The 12,493-nt window shown below is 45.5% G+C and overlaps 1 pseudogene; it reads right to left on the minus strand.

Moving 5' to 3' along the window:
* Positions 1 to 1,938: 1,938 nt before the first annotated feature.
* On the minus strand, positions 1,939 to 10,203 carry LOC101830569 (annotated as a pseudogene).
* Positions 10,204 to 12,493: the final 2,290 nt, after the last annotated feature.

A 12,493-nucleotide genomic window follows, 5' to 3' on the forward strand; every position in this document is an offset into this window, starting at 1 on the left:
AATCCTAGCCCATGGGATTTTTAGAAGAGCCAAGACTTGGTTATAGCATAGGTGTTGAGATGAACCAGTGACATGACTGAGAGCCTGAAAAATTCAGGTGCACTCAGTTTCATAGTACGAACCCACACTTGACAATTTTGGCAATAAGCACTGGCTATTTCAATTTATATTTATGTCTTGGACTGGGTTATGTCTGAGAAACCCAACCCAGGCACCAAGACCTGGCTGGCTGTACAGGAAAAGACATGCGCAGATTTCTCACCTCAGGCAGAAATGCTATAAAGCTTACCAAGGAAAGAAAAGTCATTAGCCTGCTGGTGATGTTTTGTTTTTCTTGTTACTCTCCTCCTTCTCTCTTCTACATCTCCTCTTCCCATTTCTTAAACTTAGTTCTCACTGTGTAGCCCAGGCTGACCTTGAACTCAAGGTAAACCTCTTGCTTTTACCTCTTGAGTGCTGAGATTGCAAGTATGAGCTGCCATGCCCTGGTACTTTTCAGGTTCCGTCAGGAAAGCCCACTGAAGAATCTGGAGGAACTCGGAAATCCTAGGTCATAACCTAAGATTTTGCCCATGAAGTCGGAGGTTTATATGGTCCCATCCTGGAGCTGTGAAATTATTTAGAGCCAAGTCGTGGGTATGTTGATGAAAGAAGGGACATGAGATGGATTGAATATAAGAGGTAAGTTGTAGGTGTGCCGATGAGTGAAGGGACATGCGACAGATTGTTTATAACGTGTCTCTCATGACACAGGCTTGGTCCCACTGAGGCATTATTAAGAGGTGGTAGACCTTGTAAGAGATGGGACCTCATGGAGATATAGGCTGTTGGGGAATCAATGCCTATTTTGGGACTGAATTTAAGAGTGGGTTTCAGCTGAGGGTAGTACACTCATCTATAATCCCAACACTTGGGAGGCTGAGGCAGTATGGTCCCAGGGTCAAGGTCAACCTGGACTATACAGTGAGAACGTCTCTTAAAGAACAGATTTGGGGCTGAAAAAATGGCTCAGCAGTCAAGAGCATTGGCTGCTCTTCAGAAGACCCAGGTTCACTTCCCAGAACCTATGTGGTGGCTCACAACTGTTGGTAACTCCAGTTCCAGGGGATCTGACACCCTCACACAGACATACATACAGGCAAAACACCAATCAATGCACATAAAACAAGAATAAATAAATCACCAAAAATTCAGTGTCTTAAAAAGAACAGGTTTTAGAAAAGAACTAGGCTAGTGTGTTGACTTCTGGCTTCCTGGTTTGCCTCATGGTCTCCTCCTCTTGTATGCAGCCCCTCTTTGATATGTGTGATACATATCTGTCATGTGTGACACAGCTAAAGGATGCTTGACAGGTGAGTTTGTCTCCCAAACTTCTGTACAGTGTATAGATCTCTCTCTCTCTCCTTTCTCCCCTCTCTCTCTCTCTGTGTCTCGGTCTGTCTGTCTGTCTCTGTCTCTCTCTCCTTTTTTTTATAAGCACTTGGCCTGTGGACATTTTGTTATAGCACTGGGAAACAGACTAATACATGTGGCCTTGAGGTGGAGAAGGCATCACTGGTGTCACTGGAAGCTGACTGGAACCCATTCCAGGGAAGTCTCCTGTGTGCTCTTTGGGAAGAGACTCTGACCGTACTGCCAACTTGGAAAAGTTTCCTCTCTAAGGGAGACTCCTGCGCAGGGGGCCTCCTCTGGTGTCTGGAGGCACCCTGTCTCTTGGGGAACCAGTACCTCCAGCCATAAGAATGAGCCCTCCACTCACAGCTGCTGGTGGGGAGAGAATTCTGTTTGCCATCTCTTGGAAGCTCTCTGGAGTGCAGAGTCTGTGTTCCTGCTGGGTCGTCACTGTGGGAACACGCTTCAGCTCGCTTGACTGCACGACCCCCAACTGCGTAAGACAGAGCTACAGGCCTTTGGAGCCAGCCTCTACTGGCCAGCCTGCTAGCCTTCCCTTCCATTTCCTACATTTGCTTTGATCTTCGCTCCCAGGTCACCTTCCAGGTCAGGTGGCAGTGTCTCCTGTGCCTCCTTGGCCTGTTTGGCACACTCTTTGGAAATGCCCACAGTCACGGTGAGCATCTTCTTGGAAATGCCCACAGTCACGGTGAGCATCTTCTTGGAAATGCCCACAGTCACGGTGAGCACCTTCTTGGAAATGCCCACAGTCACGGTGAGCATCTTCTGCGTCTTCTTGCAGTTGATCGTCACAGTACTTTCTTCATTTTATTTTGGCACATGAAATAGCAAATTATTATTGTAGCTCTCATCACCCCCCCCCCCAGGCTCTAACATACTCAAGGGCAAGGCTAGCTTTGCTAGTGTCTGTATCGCCCGTTCCCCAAACAGTCTAGTCAAGTGGACACAGTGCTGAAATGAGGCCAGATGAGTGGGTAAGTCTATGTCCCCAGAGGTTTCTTGGGAACAGAGAAGGCTCACGTACCACTTTTAGGAAACACGAAATCAATTCTGTCTTTAATTTGCATTGTATCACCCCTCCCCCACTGGGACCGTATAGCTGTATTTCAAATCCCAGAACCAGGAAACACTGCCTTATATGGCAAGAAAGATTCTGCAGATGCAATTACATCACAGCTCTTAGACGAGGAGATTATTTTAGCGGGCTTTAAATGCCACCACCGTGACCTGTAACGAAGAAGAGGAGGGAGGCTGGGCCCAGCAGAGAAGAAGGACACTAGGGAACACTGGCAGCACCAGGAGCTGGCAGAACGAAAATGGGAAGCCTGGCCGTGTGAATTCTTGACCTTAGCCTAGTGGAACTGATTTTAGATTTCTGGCTTCTAGAATGTGAGAGAATAACTTACTTGTAACTGAAGTGAGTGTTCTGAGGCCTGCGAGGATGACGGCACTACAGGGACTCTGGATTAATCAGGGATGTAGGTGATCAGGAGAGAGTGTGATCTCCCAGTGCAGTGAAACAGAATCTAAATTAGAGTGCTGGATTTAGCTTAGAAACTTAAGCTGTAAAAAACGATATGCTTCTGAAGGACACCTAACACACAGGCAGGCTTTAGCTATGGGGAATGTGGTAAGAATGACACATACATTCAGTTCCCACCCTAAGAGGTGCTCACCGCCTCTTCTTCCATTAGGAAGTGTGTACAAGGGACAGGACAGGAGGCAGGTCAGAGACGAGCAGCTTCCACCCTGGGGCCGGAAGCCTCCGGTCGTCGTCTCTCCTGTGGCCTGTAGTGAGCCAGCCTGCTACATGACTGTTCCCAGAAGGAAGAGTCAGACGTAGGGTGCGTGCTGTGATTGCCCATACTAGGTTGGCAAACGTGGCGTGACTTGGTCGGTCTCTTCTATATTTGGTCTTGTTGGGCCAGAGTGTCTTAGTGCTCTTTATGACCTGGGAGTTAACTTGGTAAAACTGGAAGTCCCGTTGGCTTCCCCGCCTCTTGTTACTGTTATTGTAACATTTGATGGTCTCACAGTGGCCGTTTGAAAAGTTGGTGGAGCTTCACTCAAGTTCTTAATAGAGCTCCAGCCCTTGAGGAATTTGACCCTTGATAGGATCACAGTGCAGTCATTTTTTACGAGTATGAATGTTTCTTTCTTACACAAATATTGTGTTCACTGAACCATCAGAAATTAGCCACCATCCAAACAGCCTTATTGGCCCCATTTTGGTCAGTTTCTTTTTTGTCTCTATTTGCAGATACCTATTTCCACCATCGCAAGCATAGCTCAAATGCTATTTCATAAGCCACTCCTCTGACATTCTAGCAAAAAATACTTTTCTGTGACTACGCACAACGTTCTTGATTGTAGACACAAAAGTCTCCATCTGTCTCTTTAACTAAAGCCCTGACTATTGCTGTAGTTGCTGTATGTCTGGCTTTTGCCAAAAGTCTATGGGCACTGAATCCAAAGTCTAAGAAAACTTTTTAACTGGGCAAGCCTAACTAAGCTCAACTACCATCTAGACTGATGTGCTCCTCTTCCCATTTTTGCTAGACTTTGATATTATTATTTTCCGCTGAAGTTGCTTGATATAGCTAATTCTCATTTATATTTATTTGAAAAAAGAGGAATTTTTCATGTGTTTATCCTTCAATTGACTTGTTTGCTAACTTACTGGCTGAGTCCAACTAAACACACACACACACACACACACACACACACACACTGAAATCAGTGTTGATGTTGGCCTACACATATACTCCATCCATCGGAGGAACCTCAGCTACTTGGCAAACCCCATCTCAGTCGCTTGGACCAATGATTTTGTACTGCCGGCTGAGCCGTAGCCTTGCTGTCCAGCAGAATGGAGATCCCCGACACCTCTTCTGCTCAGCCAGCTTCCTCCAGGTCTCTTCGCCTTTTTCACACTGCTTTCCTCCGTCAGTATTCTCATGCAAACTTTTTATGTGTTTACATACTTGACTCAGTCTGGCTCTTCTTGGTTTGTCTTTAAAGTCCCCAGTGAACAGCCTCTGGTGTGTGTTCTCAGGATCACAAATGATTACGGCCCTTTGGTGCCCAAATGCGTTCCAGATGGGTAGTGTTCACATGGTAGCCTGGGTCTGGGGCCAGACTTTCAGCGTGCTGGCCCAAGCCATGGGTGTCTGGACATGGAGGACAGAGATTTCCCAGCACAGAGGGGGGAAACTGAGGGGGTTTCTCAAACCCTGATGCAGTTCCCCTATTGATGTCCCCAAATGAAAGTTAATATTGTCACTGCCGTGGGCAAGAATGCCAGGAATGCTTTGTAATGATTCATCTTTTCTCAGCTCTCCGTTTTAATTACTATCAGGAGGTGACCTTTCATGGTGGCTGGGGAACCCTTACTCCTTCACAGGTGAGAATTGAAACCCACTGGCATGTGCATGTGTGTGTGTGAGTGTGTGTGTGTGTGTGTGCGTGCGCGTGTGATTAAGGCACTGGGGAGACTTCTCCCAATCTTAGTTTCCATTTGGGTTATTGTGATTCATGTTGCTGGGGATTGACCCAGGGTCTCACATATACCAAGCAAGTGCTCTGCCACTGAGTTACACTCCAGCCCCACCCACCTCATTTGTTGGCTGCAGATACTGTCATCAATGTCATGATGGTTTCTGTGGGTTAGAACAAGGCGGGTGAATAATGTGCCTATTGTAAAAGTATCAAGGGGATTTTTCGTTGATTCCAACACTTTAAGTGATTTTTATTTTTATGTTTGCTGTGTGTGTGTGTGTGTGTGTTTGTGTTTGCACGTGTGGAGTGTCCGGCCAGTGGTTTCATAGTATCTTTGTCCCTCTCAGGGCCAGGGCTGTAGACGTGCTCCGCCGTGTCCAGCTTTCGCATGGATGCTGAGGTGACAAGCTTGCGTCCTCATCCTGCACAAAAAGCACTGTACCCACGGAGCCCTCTCCCCAGCCCCTGATCTCAGTTGAACCGGGAGATTAGTGAGCGATTGTGTTTGTTCTTGTTGGAGGTTAAAATGCATTTGTAAGTGACAGTAATGGAAAGGGTGTGGGATTTGCACAGGAATGAACATGCAGTGTAAGACCAGAATAATACTTCTGAGGCCTGACATAAGAAGCCCACTCCACGAGAAGGCAGATACCACAACAGTAAGGCGTGGATGTAGTCAGCACAGGCACTGAAGGCGACAGTATCTTAGAAAGAACTAGGGAGCACCTCTAACATACTTCAGAATGAATTCCAGATGAATTCCAGAGCTAGAGATAAGAAACATTTCATATGTAAGTTAAACGATGCTAGAAGCTGTTATTTAAAGTAGAGTATACACGTGTGCTTATTTGCTTTTTATGCAAATTTATGTGTATCAATAATATCCTTGAGTTATTCTCTCTTAAGACCAGGATGACAAGAGAATCTACATATAGCAATTTAACAGAGCATTCTATATGTAGTCAGTGGCAGGGTGCTTACCTTGCACACACGCGGCCTTGGGTTCAATGTCTGGCAACAAAAAGAAATTGTAAATTTGAATATGCTAATGTAAAATTCAGAAGTAGGTTTTTTTTTGTTTTTGTTTTTGTTTTGTTTTGTTTTTTTGGCTCCATGATTAAAAAAGGAAATAAGGGATGTTATAAAAATACCAAGTGACTAACCACCCTCATTCTGCAAGATGATGATGATTAATATGAAAAGCGAGGAGGTGCCTGGGTGCTGGCGCACTGCACCCCTGGGGTTCAAAACAGAAAGGGTATAAGCAGCAAAGGCAGGGAAGTAATTCACGTCTCTGGTAACCAGATACAGAGAAACCAGAGCATTATCAGGCAGGCTGCTGCCTTGCTGGAGGTCCCTCAGTGACTCCATAGTCTTCAGGGTGGAATTCAGAACCACATCCTGACATCCGAGGCCCGCTATCTCCAGGTTGGCTTCCCCGCTATCTCCATGTTGGCTTCGCTTCCGCTTGAGCCTCTCCCGTGGACACCAGAGGCTTCAGCTGTAGTCTAAGCATGCGCACAAAGCCTCGGCTTGTCTGCACTCAGCACCCTGACGCTCTGTGACTGCCCGTCTCTCTCAGCTGGCCTTCTCCGCCGTTCTTGTGATTCGCAGCTGCACTTAGAACACAGTTCCCTCTGCGTACAGGTTCTTGGGACAAAGAAAATATCCCGAAGAGCTCGACGACTCTTGCATCTGCTACTCCTCCTGTGAGAAAGAGGAGGGAATGACTTCTCTCCACCTGAGTGCCCTCTTCCGCTTTCTGCTGGGAGGCAGGTGTGAACCTTTACTTGTTCCTCTGAGTTGGGGTGAGAGAGGAATTAATCCCTGAAGCTAAATTCCTGCCAGAGTTGGATAAAGATTTGCGTAGACTTTCTGATTCCCCCGGCCTCCCTCAACACAAAGTCTTAGCCAGAACTCTGCCCCCAGCCAGGCTCGGAAGTCAGGTCAGGTCTTGACTGCTAAGTAAAATCAAATCCTGGGCCCTCAGACGTTATGCAGGATATACTGGTATTTTAAAAATTAAGTCTAGGGAGATGGCTCATTGGAAACAGTGCTTGCCATTCAAGAGTGAGGGTTGGAGTTTGGGTCTTGAGAATCGATGTGTAAGCCTGGCAGGCTGCAATGGGCATAATCCCAGCACTTTGGAATCTCTGATACAAACTGGATAGGCTCCAGGCTCAGAGAGAGAGACCCTGCTTTAGTAATAAAGTGGAGAGTGACGGAGGAAGATGTTTAGAATCTGTCGACTTCCTCCACACACATGAGATACACAGGTGAACATGTGTGCACAATACAAACCACATCCTTACAAAACACAGATTCAGACAGCACAACTGCATGCGCGCGCGAGTGTGTGTGTGTGTGTGTGTGTGCACGCTCACACACACACACACAGGCAGGTGGATCTGTGTAAATTCTGAACTAGTCAGTGAGGCCCTGTTTCAAAAATTGCTTTTCCTCTGAAGTTAAAATTAAAACTGAACTCAGCCTTTTGTAGTTTTATCTGCCAAAACTGATAGCCCCAGCTCACGAGGAAGCTGACGGTAGCTGCTTCTGTTTCCAGGACTTTGGTAGAAACCCTTCAAGGGTAGAGCTTGAGTGGGAGAGACAAGTGCCTTGCTGCCTAACCTGTGAGACTTAATGGAAATCAGGGCTGGCCGGGCCTGCTCAGCACATGCTGGCTACTGTGTTCCTCAAGTGAACTGTAGCCCGAAGCCTCCCTGCACACCAGCTGTGGGCTGTCAGGACTATTCAGTGGCGAGTACAAGGCCTTTGGAGTCAAATGGATTCGGCTCTAATCCCAATTTGTTAACTGAGCAACCTTGGGCAAGTGTCGTGTGACCTCTTGGAACCACTGTTTCACCATCTGCGAGACAGGGATGGGGACACGTCACTGCTGCTGTGGGGACTACACAGGAAAAGTGTGCACGCACAGCACTTGGAGTAGCCACGGCGTCCCCTTTGAGGTACTAATGCGGAGAAAGTTGAAAGGAGCATGGATTTGCGTTATTTCATTTTCCTATAACGGGATGTATACTGTGCTGTGTTTATTGCTTACCCGCATCTTAAATCTCACCATTACTCAGTGTCTTTTCTACATATGTCATCCTTTCGACTGTCTACAGTAACACTTCTTATCGTCATGGTACAGTCTAGAGATGGAGGGACACACAAGTCTCAATGCCTGGCAAGTGCTGCAAATGAAAGCCTGGTTGTTTGACAGTTTGCTCGGTTTCCTGGTCTAGAGCATCTGCTTCTAGGAGTCCGGCTTTGCATCAGTGTTCCCTGTGGCCAGCTTAGTCTATGGCCCTGGGAACTGCATGGACACATGCTTACGCCATTATCCAAGACAAGAGTGAGTAACCCAGGATCACCCAAGTGAAACTGTGCACTCTTAACTCTTGAGCGATGTCTTCAGAAGATACATTAATGCATTCTCATCTTAGAAATAGTAACGGAGAAAGAAAAAAGAAAAACACAGAGAGAGCCCCCATCGTCCTGCCTCTCTATCTCTCTATCTGCTCTGAACCTGCAGGGACAGATGTGGCCGCACCCTTGCATGCACATGTCACCCTCTGCCTCACTGCCTGGCCCCCAGACATTTCCCTCCTTCCCACGGGAGCCTTCGGTCGAGTTGTTTCCCCAGTAATTCTCAGAATTACATTTTCCTCTGGATTAGTGTTTCCAGAGTGCAGTGAACGAATAGTTCTTGCTCCACCACCTTATTCCTCCTTTCTCCCTTGCTTATTATATTTAATTTTGGCATTTCCCGCGACTGCACATATGATCAATCAAGATCAAACACAGACAATGGTAAAATTTTCTTCACAGTACCAAAGCATCACTTTAAAGATCTTCCACGAATGATAAATCAGTTGTTAGGATAAAACAAAACAGCCAAAGCTGTACTTCAGGACATACCTGCTTTGGTTGAAGAATAAAAGAATTTCAGAATTAGCAAAGACTTTATTGGAAGCCGGGTGGTAGCAGCCCTCCCTTATTCTCAACTAGTGTTTGTAGCGGGGCCAGGCAGGCGGTGTGTTTTCAGGGGCTCTGCTGCCTGCTGTACTTGGTGCCTTTGTTTCGTGCCGTGACTGGCTCTCTGGGTCCCTTTCCATCAGAGAAAGGCCGATTTGAGCCTGCTCAGCTCGGTTGTGAGCATGGGTTAAGGTCGGGCCTCTGACAGGGTGAGTGGACACAGATCTGTCCTGTTTTGGTTGAGTTAAACAGGGGTTTGCACAAAGTGAATTTGATCAAATGTACAGCTTAGATGAAAGCTGGACGTCTCCAAGGGAAACATGAGCAAAGCAAACATTTTATTATCTATCTCTTAAGGTTAAGGTAGCACTCGCACATTTATCTTCAACTTTGCAACGTTTCTGTTGCTTTTCCCCTAGAATTTTCTAGTGCCATATTTACTCCTCGTGTGTTTTAATCAGTTATAATCTTCCATGTCATATGAAACAGTTAGGACAAGATACATATTGATTAAAAACAGAAGAGTGCAGGTAAGCAAAGCTGGACTGTACACTTTAAGTGAGGAAGGCGACTGAATTAGAGAAGACAGGAAGTCTGGCATAGTGGCAGAGCATGTGTCCAGCATGGGCACAGCCCTGGGCTCCAACCTGTCACATAAGTGAACAGTGGAGTGTTGTAAAACAGTATGCACTGCACGAGATCATCTTTGAGATGCACTGTGTCTGCCTCTGAGGGCCTGGCTACGTCCACGCGAAAGGGCTAAAAGCGGGCAGGTAGGAGGATCAAATGATGGTGGCCTTCATTATACCTTCATTTCCCTTTCTTCTTTCTCTGTTCTGCCATTTCTGAGACAGAATTCTTTACATTCATCTTTAAAACTTTTTTTGGCAGTTCTCCAATTTTATTTGACATTCAGCACGTTGGTTCTCATCCACATCGATTGACTGTAGAGTTTTGAATGTAGTAACAGGCAGGTAGGTTACCAATGTGTGCAGCTTGCTTGGTGAGTCCTCTTCCTCGTTACATTTTCTGGACAAACGTACATGGATACGGTATGTATTCCTTATTCCTTTGGCCCAGACGGCTTTATTGAGCCTGGTATCAACGCGCACATCTGGAGTCCCCACTCCTTCATGGCATATTTCCAGATTTCTCTGAGCGCCCGAGGAGCATGCTTCTTGAGGCCCACACCATGGATGCGCTTGTGAATGTTGATGGTGCATTCTCCGTCACCGCCTCGTTGATGGCAGAATGGCCTTTCTTCTTCTCACCACCCTTCTTTGCGGGAGTCATTCTGCTGGGCCCAAGTGGTAAGGAAAGCCGGGTCACTAACTTCCAGGTCGGGAGGCCCATCTTTAAAATGTTTATTGTATGTGAATGGTCACTTTGTCTGCATATCTGTACACCACACGGTTGTGTAGAGTGTAGTCTTCCTTGCCAGTTGCCTGGGCCCGGCCGCAGTTGCAATCCCCAAATAACACACAGGACACTATATTACTTATAAAGCTGTTGGCCGTTTGCTTGGATTCTTTCTGGCTATCTCTGATTTAAGTATTTTACCCATAATTGTTAATCTAAGTATTTCTCTTACCAGAGAAAAGGGACTGGACCTCTTACTCTGGCGGTCTACATGGTGTCTGCCTGTGCCTCTCTTTCCCAGAATCCTCCTTGACTCCTAGTCCCACCTATCTTGCTTCCCTATTGGCCAACAGTGCTTTATTCAACAACCAATAAGAGGCAGATTTACAGAATTGCATCTCTCATCACGTGTGCTTGGTACCTGCAGAAGCCAGAAGAAGGCAGCAGATCCCCTAGAACTCAAATAACAGATGCTTGTGAGTCACCATATGTGCAGTGAGAATCGAACTCAGATCATCTGGAGTAGCATCCAGTGCTCTTAACCGCTGAGACGTCTTTCCAGCCCCTTTAGAGTCACCTTAAGACAGAAACTAGGAGATAAAACCCCAGTGTTTCCGGCCTTTGGAGAAGACTTGCTGTTTTGTTTTGTTGGTTAAGTTAGCTCATTAGTTGGAGCTGGTGAGATGGCTCAGAGGTTGGTAGCACTCATTGCTCTTGCAGAGGACCCAGGTTCAGGCCCCAGCACCCACCAGGTGGCTCAAAACCATCTGTAACTCTGACTTCAGAGGGTGCGACACCCTCTTCTGGCCTCCGCGGTACTTCATGCACATGGTGCACAAGGCAAACGTGTAGGGAAACTCTTTCATACACATAAAATAAAAATAAATCTTAACAAGAGAAATCAACAACAAAAATTATCTCATAGTTAAATCCCTTTGCCTCTTTTGATAAATTATCAGATATTTACAATATAAAGTAAGCTGATGATTTAGATGTCTGCACATGAGGCTACTTGAGATCCATGCTGTTTGTGGAACGGGAATCGTAGTTTGTACTTTGGGTAGAGACGGCAGGGAGCACATGAGGTGTTCACACAGACTTGGCCTGTCACTTCAACTGTAGGCTGCTGGAGTGGACACATCGTGGTGGCTCCCTAGTGATCTCTGACTTCCTCTCCAGGCCTACCTTCTATTCTAGGCTATTCACCATGCAAATGCAGAAGGTATCTTTTCAAATATGACTTGAGTCATACCAGTTTTTAGCTCCTCAATGGCTTTTCATTATAGTTAGATAAAAACAAGGCCTGCCTGTAGTCTGCAGCCTCAAGTGCTATCATGATGTGATATAAAGATATATTGCTGAATCTACTCTTAAAAAGCAACTGCTAGTTTTATATATTTCACATTGAATTGGACTTCTGTACATTGTATACAAATATTGTATAATGATAGGAATTTGAGATTAATTTTGTTAAAATATACTGTACATATATTTCTAATCTTGTTCAAGGTATTGTACCTATACAGTTCATTTAACAATGTAATGCAAATTTCTAGTCCTTGAAAGTTATTATCACCAACTATATAAGATAATAAGGAAAGGTATTTAGTGATTAGTCAACTATTACAGTCAAGCTTGTAGTCCTATTAGGTAATGTCTTCAAGGTCCATCTAATAGAGATATATTTTAGAAACACATGTCATCTTTAAACACTTCAGAGATCCACAGAGTATGGCATTTAAAATGTTTTAATAATATAGGTTATTTTTTTTATAAGACAAGATATGTCTGCTCCTGACAGCACCAATCTACTTCAGAGAAGATGATGGGCATAAAAGAAACTCAAGTGGAGTTTACTTTCTTTGTGGCAAGAAAGTGCCCTTGTCTCAACTATGACAGTATGCTCTCTAAATTTGACAAACAGGACACAAAAGAGAGTGACTGTAAAACCTTGCCAAGACAAGGGGGGACAGCCCTTCAGAAAATCCTGCTTCACAGAAATGTCTGTCAGATAGATATGCTAGGCCTATAGGCCGAAGATGGATGTCCCAACCTTGCAGAAGAAACTTGGGTGACTGTCCAGACAGCCAGATGTTTTTGTTATTTCTCTCATTTTTGGAAGTTACTTGCTCTCACTTCCTGTTTACTCAGTTAATATTATTTTCTTCTCCAGTCTCTGAAGGAGTTGAAGACTAGATAGTTATAGTTTTCTTTGTTTACCAGACTCAGAAAAGAAATGTTG

Source organism: Mesocricetus auratus, unplaced genomic scaffold (genome assembly GCF_017639785.1).
Source record: "Mesocricetus auratus isolate SY011 unplaced genomic scaffold, BCM_Maur_2.0 Super-Scaffold_100013, whole genome shotgun sequence".
Lineage (NCBI taxonomy): Eukaryota > Metazoa > Chordata > Mammalia > Rodentia > Cricetidae > Mesocricetus > Mesocricetus auratus.